Below are 12,670 nucleotides of genomic sequence, written 5' to 3' on the forward strand. Positions count from 1 at the left end.
AGGAAATGTCAATTGTCAAATTTCTTCTCCGAGTAGCCACGTGCTCAAATAAAATAAGGCGCTTATCCAAATAAAACTCCAACACCAATGAGAATAATGCAATGAATGAAATATGCAAAATAAATGAAGTAAAATAAAATGAGAGAAAAAAAGGATGAGAAGAAAAAAGAAAGTGAAAAAGGAGAGAGAAGGAAGAAATTAGGATTAGAAAAGAGAAGATAAGAAAATTGGCACTAATCTGGATAGGTTGTGCGACGCTGGCGACGCGGTCGCGTGGTGCGCGATAAGGTTGGGCGACGCGGACGCGTGGGGCACGCGATCGCGTGACTCGATTTGTGCTAGTGGCGCGAGTGCAGCCTCGCGGTCGCACAACTCTCTGTTCGAAACTTGGTATTGCCAAAATCCAGGGTGACGCGGTCGCGTGGTCGACGCGATCGCGCGGGTGGCCTTATTTCCAATATGACGTGGATGCGTGGGTGACGCGTTCGCGTGGTAGGGCTTGTGCTGCTAGCACGGGTCCAGCCTAATTCCAGCTCAACTTTCGGCCATACACCCTTTTTACGCCGATTTCAGGTGACGCGGCCGCGTGGGTGACGCGGTCGCGTGGGGGGCTATTTTTGCAAATGTCGCGGACGCGTCATCGACGCGTTCGCGTGGAGTCAATTTGTGCTAATAGCGCGCCTCCAGCCCTGCTCCTGCGTAACTCTCTGTTCAATTTATTATTCTCTCATCTCCTTGCGACGCGGACGCGTCGCTGATGCGGTCGCGTCGCGTACTCGCTTTTTTTTTTATAATCTGAAAAATGCAGAATGCAGTGTTAATATGAATGTGATGCAAAACTCCAGGTTCAATATAACAAAATAAAATAAAATTCAAAAACAAATAAAACTAAATAAAAGTGAAAAAGGACGATCATACCATGGTGGGTTGTCTCCCACCTAGCACTTTTAGTTAAAGTCCTTAAGTTGGACATTTGATGAGCTTCCTGTCATGGTGGCTTATGTTTGTACTGATCCAGGAATCTCCACCAATGTTTGTATCTCCAGTAACCTCCGGGGTCCCAGACTAAGCACGTAAAGCCCTTACGAAGCTTCAAATAGATTCTTAGGCTCCCGGGGTGACAAATGTCATAACAGATTCCAGGATCCCAAACTTTACCTTTACACCCATTTTTGTCTTGATCTGCATTTTTCCAGCCGGGTGAAAGGTGATCTGAATTCTCACTGCAGCGACCAAACAGCTTCCTAGACCCATTCAGTTGAGCTCTATACCAACCTTTGCGTTTAAACTTAAAGCTTCCAACCATAATGAACCTTGCAGGATAATTCTTACCACTGGCCATCTTCCGCTTACTCTTAATGTCACAAAGAGCTCTAAGTTGACCATCTGTCTCCAGTAGCCCATATTCAAGTGGAATTAGAAAGCTAAGGGATATAAATTTTACCCACTTGAATGTTGTGACGGATGATGGCAACTTAGGGGGAGGTATTTTTAATGAAATTGCAAGCTCCACTCCCTTGTGCTCTTCTCTGATAATTACCACCTCTTTGCAAACTTCTTCAATTTCAACCTCTTCCTCTTGGTAGCTTTCTTCCAATTCAATCATCTCTTCATTGCTTTCCAAGGGCATGGGAGGTTGTGCTTCTTCTTCTTGAATCTCCATCTCTTGATCAACCTCTTCCAAGTCTTCAACTATGATATGCTTTGGAGGTTGTACACCCTCCTCAGCATCAATTTCAACCGTCTTGGAAGGAGGCTCTATGTCTTGACTTTCCCATGGAGGTTCTACATCTCCTAAGTCTTCAACCACTTCTTCTTCTTCAATAATTCCGGCTTCCTCTACTTGTTCCAGTACAAAGTCATGCTCCGTACTGTTCACTGGAGTTTCTAGTATCTCCTTCATACTACGTTCTTCATTAGATTGTCCACATGAAGCCATGGGGGTTCCTCGAGTGTCCGAACGTCGGGAGGCTAATTGACTCATTAGGAGTTGCCCCAATTGATGAAGGGTTGCCTGACATCGATCCACTGTTTCCTTGAGACGATCCTTTGCCTCTTGATGCACTCGGTTTTCATAAATAGGATCATAATGCTCTTGGATTGATGGATATGGAGATGGTGAATATTGAAGTGGTGGTTCTTGTGAGTAATTGGGTTGGAATTGGGGTGGTTCTATATATGGTTCATATGGCTCATAAAGTGGTTGGTATGGTGGTTGAGGGTTAGGGTCATATGGAGGTGAATGGCGGAAAGGGGCTTGTGAGTGTGGTGGGTTGAGGTTGTGTTGAAAGGATGATCTCTGAGCATAGGGTGGGGCTTGTTGGTAGCTACAAGGTGGTCCACTATATCTATCAGCTTGGGATGCATTGTAGCCTGGTCTTTGTCCATGATATCTAGGATGGTGTTGTTGCCTAAAGGGTTGATTAGATCCTCTTGGCTCCATCCATCCTTGATTGGTCTGACCTTGATGCATATTCCTGCTATGGTTTCTATCTCCTTCAACAAAATTAGAACCAAAACTCAAAGCGAGAGGGGTGAGAATTCATAGTAGTTAGAGAAAATAAAAACAAAAATTAATAAAAAGGAAATATTTTGAAAAAGATATAATTTTTGAAAAAGATAGGAAGAAATTTTAAATATTTTTTTAAATATTTACAATAACCAATAATAAGGCACACATTTGCAATTTCCCTGGCAACGGCGCCATTTTGACGTCGGGATTTTTGCCAGTAAAGAATGTCATAAAAATAGTCGCGTTGTAGATATAGTCTCTAAACCGACAAAAATCCCTTCGTGCAAACGTTTTGGTTGTCACAAGTAACAAACCCCTTTAAAATTGATAACCGAGTATTTAAACCTCGGGTCGTCTTCTCAAGGAATTGCAGGGAGGTATGTTCTTATTATTGGTTATGAAAAAGTGTGTTTGGGGTTTTTGGATCAAGGTAAAAGGTTAGTTGGGCAGTATGTTGCACAAAAAAATAATAAGAAAAATAAATAAATAACTATAAAATAAACTCTTGGCAAGGTATGGGAACTAGAGATCCTATCCTAGTTATCCTTATCAATTTTGAAGAGAATTGGATTCTTCTCCCACGTTGTTAACCTCTAACTATGAAGGTAAGTTAAGTGGATGAATTCCAATTTTCAATCAACAATGAGTTTGATAACTCTAGAGTCACCAATTAATCAACCACAGCCAAGAATGTAAAAAGCTAAATTAAAATTATAAATATCTGAAATACCTTCAATTCATTCAAAGCAGTAAAATCTAACATGGAAAATATTCATAAGCCAATTGGGCAACAGGAAAATCCAAATTATTTATATCAATAAAAGACAGCAATCATCAATCTGAAATATCTCAAATAACATTAATTAAGAAAATCAATCTAAACATGGAACATTGAAAATAAATAAAAATAAAGAACCTGGGATTAAGAGTCACTCCTAAAACTAAGAGAAGTCCTAATCCTAAGAGAGAGAGAGAGAGGAGAGAACCTCTCTCTCTAAAACTACATCTAAAACATGGAAAGTGAATTATTAAAAAGCCTGATCATGAATGGATGCATTCTCCCACTTTATAGCCTCTAATCTGTGTTTTCTGGGCTGAAAACTGGGTCAGAAACAGCCCAAAAATCACTTCCAACGCTTTCTGGTCCGTACAGGTCGCGGAAAAGTGACGCGGCCGCGTCGTCCACGCGTCCGCGCGGATTGGGTGTTGGCCAGGTTACGCGTCCGCGTGACCCACGCGTTTGCGTCGCCTGGCGTTGGGGCAACTATGGCAAATCAAATCGAAGCCCCGGACGTTAGCTTTCTAATGCAACTAGAACCGCATTGTTTGGACCTCTGTAGGTAAAGTTATCGTTGTTTGAGTGCGAAGAGGTCAGGCTGGACAGCTTAGCAGTTTCTCCAACTTCTTGTATTCCTTCCACTTTTGCATGCTTCCTTTCCATCCTCTGAGCCATTCCTGCCTTGTAATCTCTGAAAACACTTAACACACATATCAAGGCAGCTAATGGTATAAAAGGAGAATTAATATTAATAAAATTAAGGTTAAAGAAGCATGTTTTCAATCAAAGCACATAATTAGGAAGGCAAATACAAAACCATGCAAATAGTATGAATAAGTGGGTGAAGAGTTGATAAAATCCACTCAATTAAGCACAAGATAAACCGTAAAATATGGGTTTATCAGCGCTCACTCACGAAGTCACCATTATGAAAAATGCTTCTTCTTCTTCCTCGATCAAAACCACAATCGTCAAGATTCAAACCACGTTCGAAAACTCTGAAGAAACTGTCAAAATCGTCGCCAACACTCGAGGAAATCAATAAGAAAATTTCAAAATCTCTATAAAAAACACCGAAAGATTATTTAAGATGCTGTTTCACTAATCTTCGAGGTTTTTCATTTTTCTATATCTCATTTCAAACGTGAAACACTATATTGCCGTATTTCTGTTTATTAAGTAGATTCATTATGTGTTCTTTGTTGAAAATAGATATTAATGTTCTTGTCAAACTGTTCAATAAGTGATAACTATTTTACGTTCTATTTAACGTGTATTTTAATGTGTTTTTGTGCATGTTTGCATGTTTGAAACTGAGTTTGTATAAATAGAAACTTTCGTGGTATTTCAAGTAAATTCGACTATAACTGGTGCTGTTGTTCTTGAATTTGTACTTGTGGTTCTGGTGTCATTTTATACAGGTTTGGTTGACTTGAATATTATTTTGAATTCATATAATATCATGATCCAAAAAATAATAGAGGTGTATGTAATGGGTATTGAGTGTATATAGCTGGTATTTGGGTGCATGTGTGATGAGCGGATAATTTGTATGCTTTTTGGCATTGTTTTTAGTATGTTTTTGGTAGTTTTAGTTAAGTTCTTAGTATATTTTTATTAGTTTTTAGTTAAAATTCAATTTTCTGGACTTTACTATGAGTTTGTGTGTTTTTCTGTGATTTCAGGTATTTTCTGGCTGAAATTGAGGGACCTGAGCAAAAATCTGATTCAGAGACTGAAAAGGACTGCAGATGCTGTTGGATTCTGACCTCCCTGCACTCGAAGTGGATTTTCTGGAGCTACAGAAGCCCAATTGGCGCGCTCTCAACGGCGTTGGAAAGTAGACATTCTGGGCTTTCCAGAAATATATGATAGTCCATACTTTGCCCAAGATTTGATGGCCCAAACCGGCGTTCAAAGTCACCTTCAGATTTCCCAGCGTTAAACGCCGGAACTGGCACCAAAATGGGAGTTAAACGCCCAAACTGGCATAAAAGCTGGCGTTTAACTCCAAGAAGAGTCTCTACACGAAAATGCTTCATTGCTCAGCCCAAGCACACACCAAGTGGGCCCGGAAGTGGATTTTTATGTCATTTACTCATCTTTGTACACCTTAGGCTACTAGTTTTCTATAAGTAGGACCTTTTACTATTGTATTTGAGATCATCTGATCTTTGGAACCTTTTTCTTTAGATCTTTGATCACTTTGGGAGGCTGGCCATTCGGCCATGCCTAGACCTTGTTCTTATGTATTTTCAACGGTGGAGTTTCTACACACCATAGATTAAGGTGTGGAGCTCTGCTGTACCTCGAGTATTAATGCAATTACTATTGTTCTTCTATTCAATTCCGCTTGTTCTTTGTCCAAGATATCACTTGTTCTTCAACTTGATGAATGTGATGATCCGTGACACTCATCATCATTCTCACTTATGAACAAAGTGACTGACAACCACTTTGTTCTATAAAGCAACAAGGCTCTAGTGTTTATCTCTTGGATTTCTGATTGCATGATGCATGGTTGATCGCCTGACAACCGAGTGCTCGCCTGACAAACGAGCCAGCCATTCCGTGAGATCAGAGTCTTCGTGGTATAGGCGAGAACTGATGGCGGCATTCAAGAGAATCCGGAAGGTCTAACCTTGTCTGTGGTATTCTGAGTAGGATTCAATGATTGAATGACTGTGACGTGCTTCAAACTCCTAGCAGGCGGGGCGTTAGTGACAGACGCAAAAGAATCGATGGATTCTATTTCGGCCTGACCGAGAACCGACAGATGATTACCCATGCTGTGACAGAGCATAGGCAACGTTTTCACTGAGAGGATGGGAGGTAGCCACTGACAACGGTGAAACCCTACATGAGCTTGCCATGGAAAGGAGTAAGAAGGATTGGATGAAGGCAGTAGGAAAGCAGAGAGACGGAAGGGAAGGCATCTTCATACGCTTATCTGAAGCTCTCACCAATGATATACATAAGTATCTCTATCTTTATCTTTATGCTTTATTCATCATCTATACCCATTTGAGTCTGCCTGACTGAGATTTACAAGGTGACCATAGCTTGCTTCATAGCAACAATCTCCGTGGGATCGACCCTTACTCGCGTAAGGTTTATTACTTGGACGACCCAGTGCACTTGCTGGTTAGTTGTGCGAAGTTGTGTTTATGCCATGGTATTGAGCACCAAGTCTTTGGAGCCATTACCGGGGATTGTTTCGTGTAAAAGTAGTGATCACAATTTCATGCACCAAGTTTTTGGCGCCGTTGCCGGGGAATTAAATGTCCTAACTACAGTTTCGCATTTGTTCCCTGCAATAACAGTGCCAAGTTTTGACCCGGCAACAACACCAAGTTTTTGGCGCCGTTGCCGGGGATTGTTTGTGTATGGACAACTAACGGTTCATCTTGTTGCTTAGATTAGGTATTTTTCTTCAGAGTTCTTAAAAATGAGTTCTAGTGTTTCATGATGATCTTTTGAAATCTGGCTGGCTGAGAAGCCATGTCTAATCTTATTGGACCGAGGTTTCAACTTATCATCACAATAGCTTGTTGATTTCCATCAATCTTGCTATTGGAGCAATGATCTGCTAAGGCTTGGCTGGCCATTGGCCATGTCTAGTGTTTTGGACCGAAGCTTTCTTTGAAAGCTTGGCTGGCTGTGAAGCCATGTCTAATTCCTGGACCGGAGTCTTAGACTAGCATTGCAATGATTCCTGGAATTCAAATTGAGAATTCTGAAACCTTCATTTTCTATTTTCATATAATTTTCGAAAAAAACACAAAAAAATTTATAAAACCATAAAAATCAAAAAAAATTTTATGTTTCTTGTTTGAGTCTAGTGTCTAATTTTAAGTTTGGTGTCTTGCATGCCTTGTTTATTTGATCTTGGTTCTATTTTCAAGTCAATAGTACAGGGGACTGAAGATTCAGAACATGCAGCAGAGGAATTACACAGAAAAAGCTGGGCGTTCAAAACGCCCAGTGAAGAAGGACAGACTGGCGTTTAAACGCCAGCCAGGGTACCTGGTTGGGCGTTTAACACCCAGAAAGGTAGCATTTTGGGCGTTAAACGCCAGAATGGATACCATTCTGGGCGTTATCCATTCTGGCGTTTAACGCCAGGATGGCACAAGGGGGAGGATTTTGTTTTCAAATCAAATTTTTTTCAAGTCTTCAAAGTTTTTCAAAATCAAATCTTTTTCAAATCAAATCTTTTCAATCAAATGTTTTCAAAATCAATTTCTTTCCTTTTTCAAAGATACTTACTAACAATTAATGATTTGATTGAACATTTCAAGTATGTTGCCTTTTCTGTTGAGAAAGGTCTAATGTTTGAATCATATCTTTTCTTGTTAGGCAAGTCATTAATTTTTAAAATCAAATCTTTTTAAAATTGTTTTCAAATCATATCTTCTCAATCACATCTTTTTAAAACCATAACTTTTCAATCATATCTTTTTAATCACATCTTTTTCAAAATAATTTTCAATCAAATCTTTTTAACTTCTCATTTCAAAATCTTTTTCAAAAAAAAATTACTTGATTTTTTTTCAAAAAAATTACTTGATTTTTTTTCACTCTTGATTTTCGAAAATCAACTAAAGTTTTTCAAAATGTTTTCAAACTTTTTCACTTAATTTTCGAAAATTTTCTTCCCCTCTTTTCACATCCTTCTATTTATGGAGTATCACTCCTTCTCAATGCACAATTCGAACTCCATCTTTCATTGATAAGTTCGAATTTTATACCTCTTCCTTCTATTTTTCTTTTCCTCTGACACCTCAAGGAATCTCTATACTGTGACATAGAGGATTCCACATTTTCTTGTTCTCTTCTCTTTCATATGAGCAGGAACAAAGACAAAGGCATTCTTGTTGAAGCTGACCCTGAACCTGAAAGGACCTTGAAGCGAAAGCTAAGAGAAGCTAAGGCACAACTCTCTGTAGAGGACCTGACCGAATTCTTCAAAGAAGAAGAAGACATGGCAGCCGAAAACAACAACAATGCAAACAATGCAAGGAAGGTGCTGGGTGACTTTACTGCACCTACTCCTGATTTCTATGGGAGAAGCATCTCTATCCCTGCCATTGAAGCAAACAACTTTGAGCTTAAGCCTCAATTAGTTTCTCTGATACAACAGAATTGCAAGTTCCATGGACTTCCATTGGAAGATCCTCATCAGTTTTTAGCTGAATTCTTGCAAATCTGTGACACTGTCAAGACTAATGGGGTAGACCCTGAGGTCTATAGACTTATGCTATTCCCTTTTGCTGTAAGAGACAGAGCTAGAATATGGTTGGACTCACAACCTAAAGAAAGCCTGGACTCATGGGAAAAGCTAGTCAATGCCTTCTTGGCAAAGTTCTTTCCACCTCAAAAATTGAGTAAGCTTAGAGTGGAAGTCCAAACCTTCAGACAAAAGGATGGAGAATCCCTCTATGAAGCTTGGGAAAGATACAAACAATTAATCAGAAAATGTCCTTCTGACATGCTTTCTGAATGGAGCATCATAGGTATTTTCTATGATGGTCTCTCTGAACTATCCAAGATGTCTTTGGATAGCTCTGCTGGAGGATCTCTTCATCTGAAGAAGACGCCTACAGAGGCTCAAGAGCTCATTGAAATGGTTGCAAATAACCAATTCATGTATACTTCTGAAAGAAATCCTATGAACAATGGGACTAATCAGAAGAAAGGAGTTCTTGAGATTGACACTCTGAATGCCATTTTGGCTCAGAACAAGATATTGACTCAACAAGTCAATTTGATTTCTCAAAGTCTGTCTGGAATGCAAAATGCACCAAGCAGTACTAAGGATGCTTCATCTGAAGAAGAAGCTTATGATCCTGAGAACCCTTCAATGGAAGAGGTGAATTACCTAGGAGAACCCTATGGAAACACCTATAATTCTTCATGGAGAAATCACCCAAATTTCTCATGGAAGAATCAAGAGAGACCTCAACAAGGTTTCAACAACAATAATGGTGGAAGAAACAGGTTTAGCAATGGCAAGCCTTTTCCATCATCTTCTCAGCAACAGACAGAGAATTCTAAGCAGAACCCCTCTGACTTAGCAACCATGGTCTCTGATCTAATCAAAACCACTCAAAGTTTCATGACTGAAACAAGGTCCTCCATCAGGAATTTGGAGGCACAAGTGGGACAGCTGAGCAAGAAAGTTACTGAACTCCCTCCAAGTACTCTTCCAAGCAACACAGAAGAAAATCCAAAAGGAGAGTGCAAGGCCATTAACATGGCCGAATTTGGAGAGGAAGGTGAGGCAGTGAACGCCACTGAGGAAGACCTCAATGGGCGTGCACTGACCTCCACTGAGTTCCCCAATGAGGAACCATGGGAATCTGAGGCTCAAAATGAGACCATAGAGATTCCATTGGACTTACTTCTGCCTTTCATGAGCTCTGATGAGTATTCTTCCTCTGAAGATGATGAGTATGTCACTGAAGAGCAAGTTGCTAAATACCTTGGAGCAATCATGAAGCTAAATGACAAGTTATTTGGAAATGAGACTTGGGAGAACAAACCTCCTTTGCTCACCAAAGAACTGGATGACTTGTCTAGGCAGAAATTACCTCAAAAGAAACAAGATCCTGAGAAGTTTTCCATACCTTGTACCATAGGCACCATGACCTTCAAGAAGGCTCTGTGTGACTTAGGGTCAAGTGTAAACCTCATGCCTCTCTCTGTAATGGAGAAGCTAGGGATCTTTGAGGTACAAGCTGCAAGAATCTCACTAGAGATGGCAGACAATTCAAGAAAACAAGCTTATGGACTTGTAGAGGATGTTTTGGTGAAGATTGAAGGCCATTACATCTCTACTGATTTCATAGTCCTAGAGACTGGGAAGTGCATGGATGAAAACATCATCCTTGGCAGACCCTTCCTAGCCACAGCAAAGGCTGTGATTGATGTTGATAGAGGTGAACTGTTCATTCAAGTGAATGAAGAATCCTTTGTGTTTAAGGCTCAAGGATATCCCTTTGTCACCATGGAGAGGAAGCATGAAGAGCTTCTCTCAAATCAGAGTCAAACAGAGCCCCCACAGTCAAACTCTAAGTTTGGTGTTGGGAGGCCACAACCAAACTCTAAGTTTGGTGTTGAACCCCCACATTCAAACTCTAAGTTTGGTGTTGGGAGGTTCCAACATTGCTCTGAGTATCTGTGAGGCTCCATGAGAGCCCTCTGTCAAGCTACTGACATTAAAGAAGCGCTTGTTGGGAGGCAACCCAATGTTATATTTTATCTATTTTCTTTTGTTATTTTATTTTATTTTGTAGGTTGATGATCATGAGAAGTCACAAAATCAATTGAAAAAGCAAAAACAGAATGAAAAACAGGAAGAAAAATAGCACACCCTGGAGGAAGATGTTGCTGGCGTTTAAACGCCAGTGAGGTTAGCAGTTGGGCGTTTAACGCCCAGTCTGGCACCATTCTGGGCGTTTAACGCCAGAAAGGGGCACCAGAAATGGCTCAAAACGTGATTTTGAATGCCATTTGGTGCAGGGATGACTTTTCCTTGACACCACAGGATCCCCACCAACCCCACCACTCTCTCTCTTCTTCACCCATTCACCAATCACCTCAACATCTCCTCCCCAAAAACCCTTCACCTATTAAATCACATCTTTCTCTTCACCACTCACATCCATCCTTCATAAAACCCCACCTACCTCACTATTCAAATTCAAACCACTTTCCCTCCCAAACCCACCCATACATGACCGAACCATGAGCCCCCTTTTCCTATATATACCCTTCTTCACCCCTTCATTTTCACACAACCTAAACACCACTTCTCCCCCTCTTTGGCCGAACACAAAGCCATTCCCTTCTTCCTCATTTCTTCTTCTTCTACTCTCTTCTTTCTTCTTTTGCTCGAGGACGAGCAAACATTTTAAGTTTGGTGTGGTAAAAGCGTTGCTTTTTCGTTTTTCCATAACCATTTATGGCATCTAAGGCCGGAGAAACCTCTAGAAAGAGGAAAGGGAAGGCAAAAGCTTCCACCTCCGAGTCATGGGAGATGGATAGATTCATCTCAAGGGTGCATCAAGACCACTTCTATGAAGTTGTGGCCTTGAAAAAGGTGATCCCCGAGGTCCCCTTTTCACTCAAAAAGGGTGAATATCCGGAGATCCGACATGAGATCCGAAGAAGAGGTTGGAAAGTGCTCACCAACTCCATTCAACAAGTCGGAATCTTGATGGTTCAAGAGTTCTATGCCAATGCATGGATCACCAAGAACCATGATCAAAGTGTGAACCCGGATCCAAAGAATTATCTTACTAGGTTTCGGGGGAAATACTTGGATTTTAGTCCGGAAAATGTAAGGTTAGCATTCAACTTGCCTATGATGCAAGGAGATGAGCATCCTTACACAAGAAGGGTCAACTTTGATCAAAGGTTGGACCAAGTCCTCACTGACATTTGTGAAGAGGGCGCTCAATGGAAGAGAGATTCAAGAGGGAAGCCGGTTCAATTGAAAAGGCATGACCTCAAACCCATGGCTAGAGGATGGTTGGAGTTTATCCAACGCTCAATCATTCCCACTAGCAACCGGTCCGAAGTTACTCTAGACCGGGCCATCATGATTCATAGCATCATGATTGGAGAAGAAGTGGAAGTTCATGAGGTTATAGCCCAAGAACTCTATAGGGTGGCGGACAAGTCCTCCACCTTGGCAAGGTTAGCCTTTCCTCACCTCATTTGTCACCTCTGTTATTCAGTGGGAGTTGACATAGAGGGAGACATCCCCATTGATGAGGATAAGCCCATTACCAAGAAAAGGATGGAGCAAACAAGAGACCCCTCTCATCATGAGATCCCTGAGATGCCTCAAGGGATGCACTTTCCTCCACAAGACTATTGGGAGCAAATTAACACCTCCCTAGGAGAGTTGAGTTCCAACATGGGACAACTAAGGGTGGAGCATCAAGAACACTCCATTCTCCTCCATGAAATTAGAGAAGATCAAAGAATCATGAGAGAGGAGCAACAAAGACAAGGAAGAGACATTGAGGAGCTCAAGCACTCCTTAGGATTTTCAAGAGGAAGAAAGAGCCGTCATCACTAAGGTGGACCCGTTCTTTGATTTCCTTGTTCTTTATTCTTCTGTTTTTCGAATTTTATGCTTATGGTTATCTATATTTGTGTCTTGTGATCATTAGTGTCTTAGTGTCTATGCCTTAAAGTTATGAATGTCCTATGAATCCATCACCTTTCTTAAATAAACATTGTTCTTAATTGAAAAAGATAAGAATTGCATGAATTTTGAATTTTATAACAGTTTAATTATATTGATGTGGTGGCAACACTTTTGTTCTCTGAATGTATGCTTGAACAGTGCATATGTCTTTTGAATT

The 12,670-nt window shown here is 40.7% G+C and overlaps 1 non-coding gene across 1 annotated transcript; it reads right to left on the reverse strand.

The window, feature by feature from the left end:
• Positions 1 to 8,679: 8,679 nt before the first annotated feature.
• LOC130943031 (small nucleolar RNA R71) lies at positions 8,680 to 8,787 on the reverse strand. Its single transcript, XR_009071569.1, has one exon. It is a non-coding gene; the product is annotated as a small nucleolar RNA R71 (small nucleolar RNA).
• Positions 8,788 to 12,670: the final 3,883 nt, after the last annotated feature.

This window comes from Arachis stenosperma, chromosome 7 (genome assembly GCF_014773155.1).
Source record: "Arachis stenosperma cultivar V10309 chromosome 7, arast.V10309.gnm1.PFL2, whole genome shotgun sequence".
NCBI lineage: Eukaryota > Viridiplantae > Streptophyta > Magnoliopsida > Fabales > Fabaceae > Arachis > Arachis stenosperma.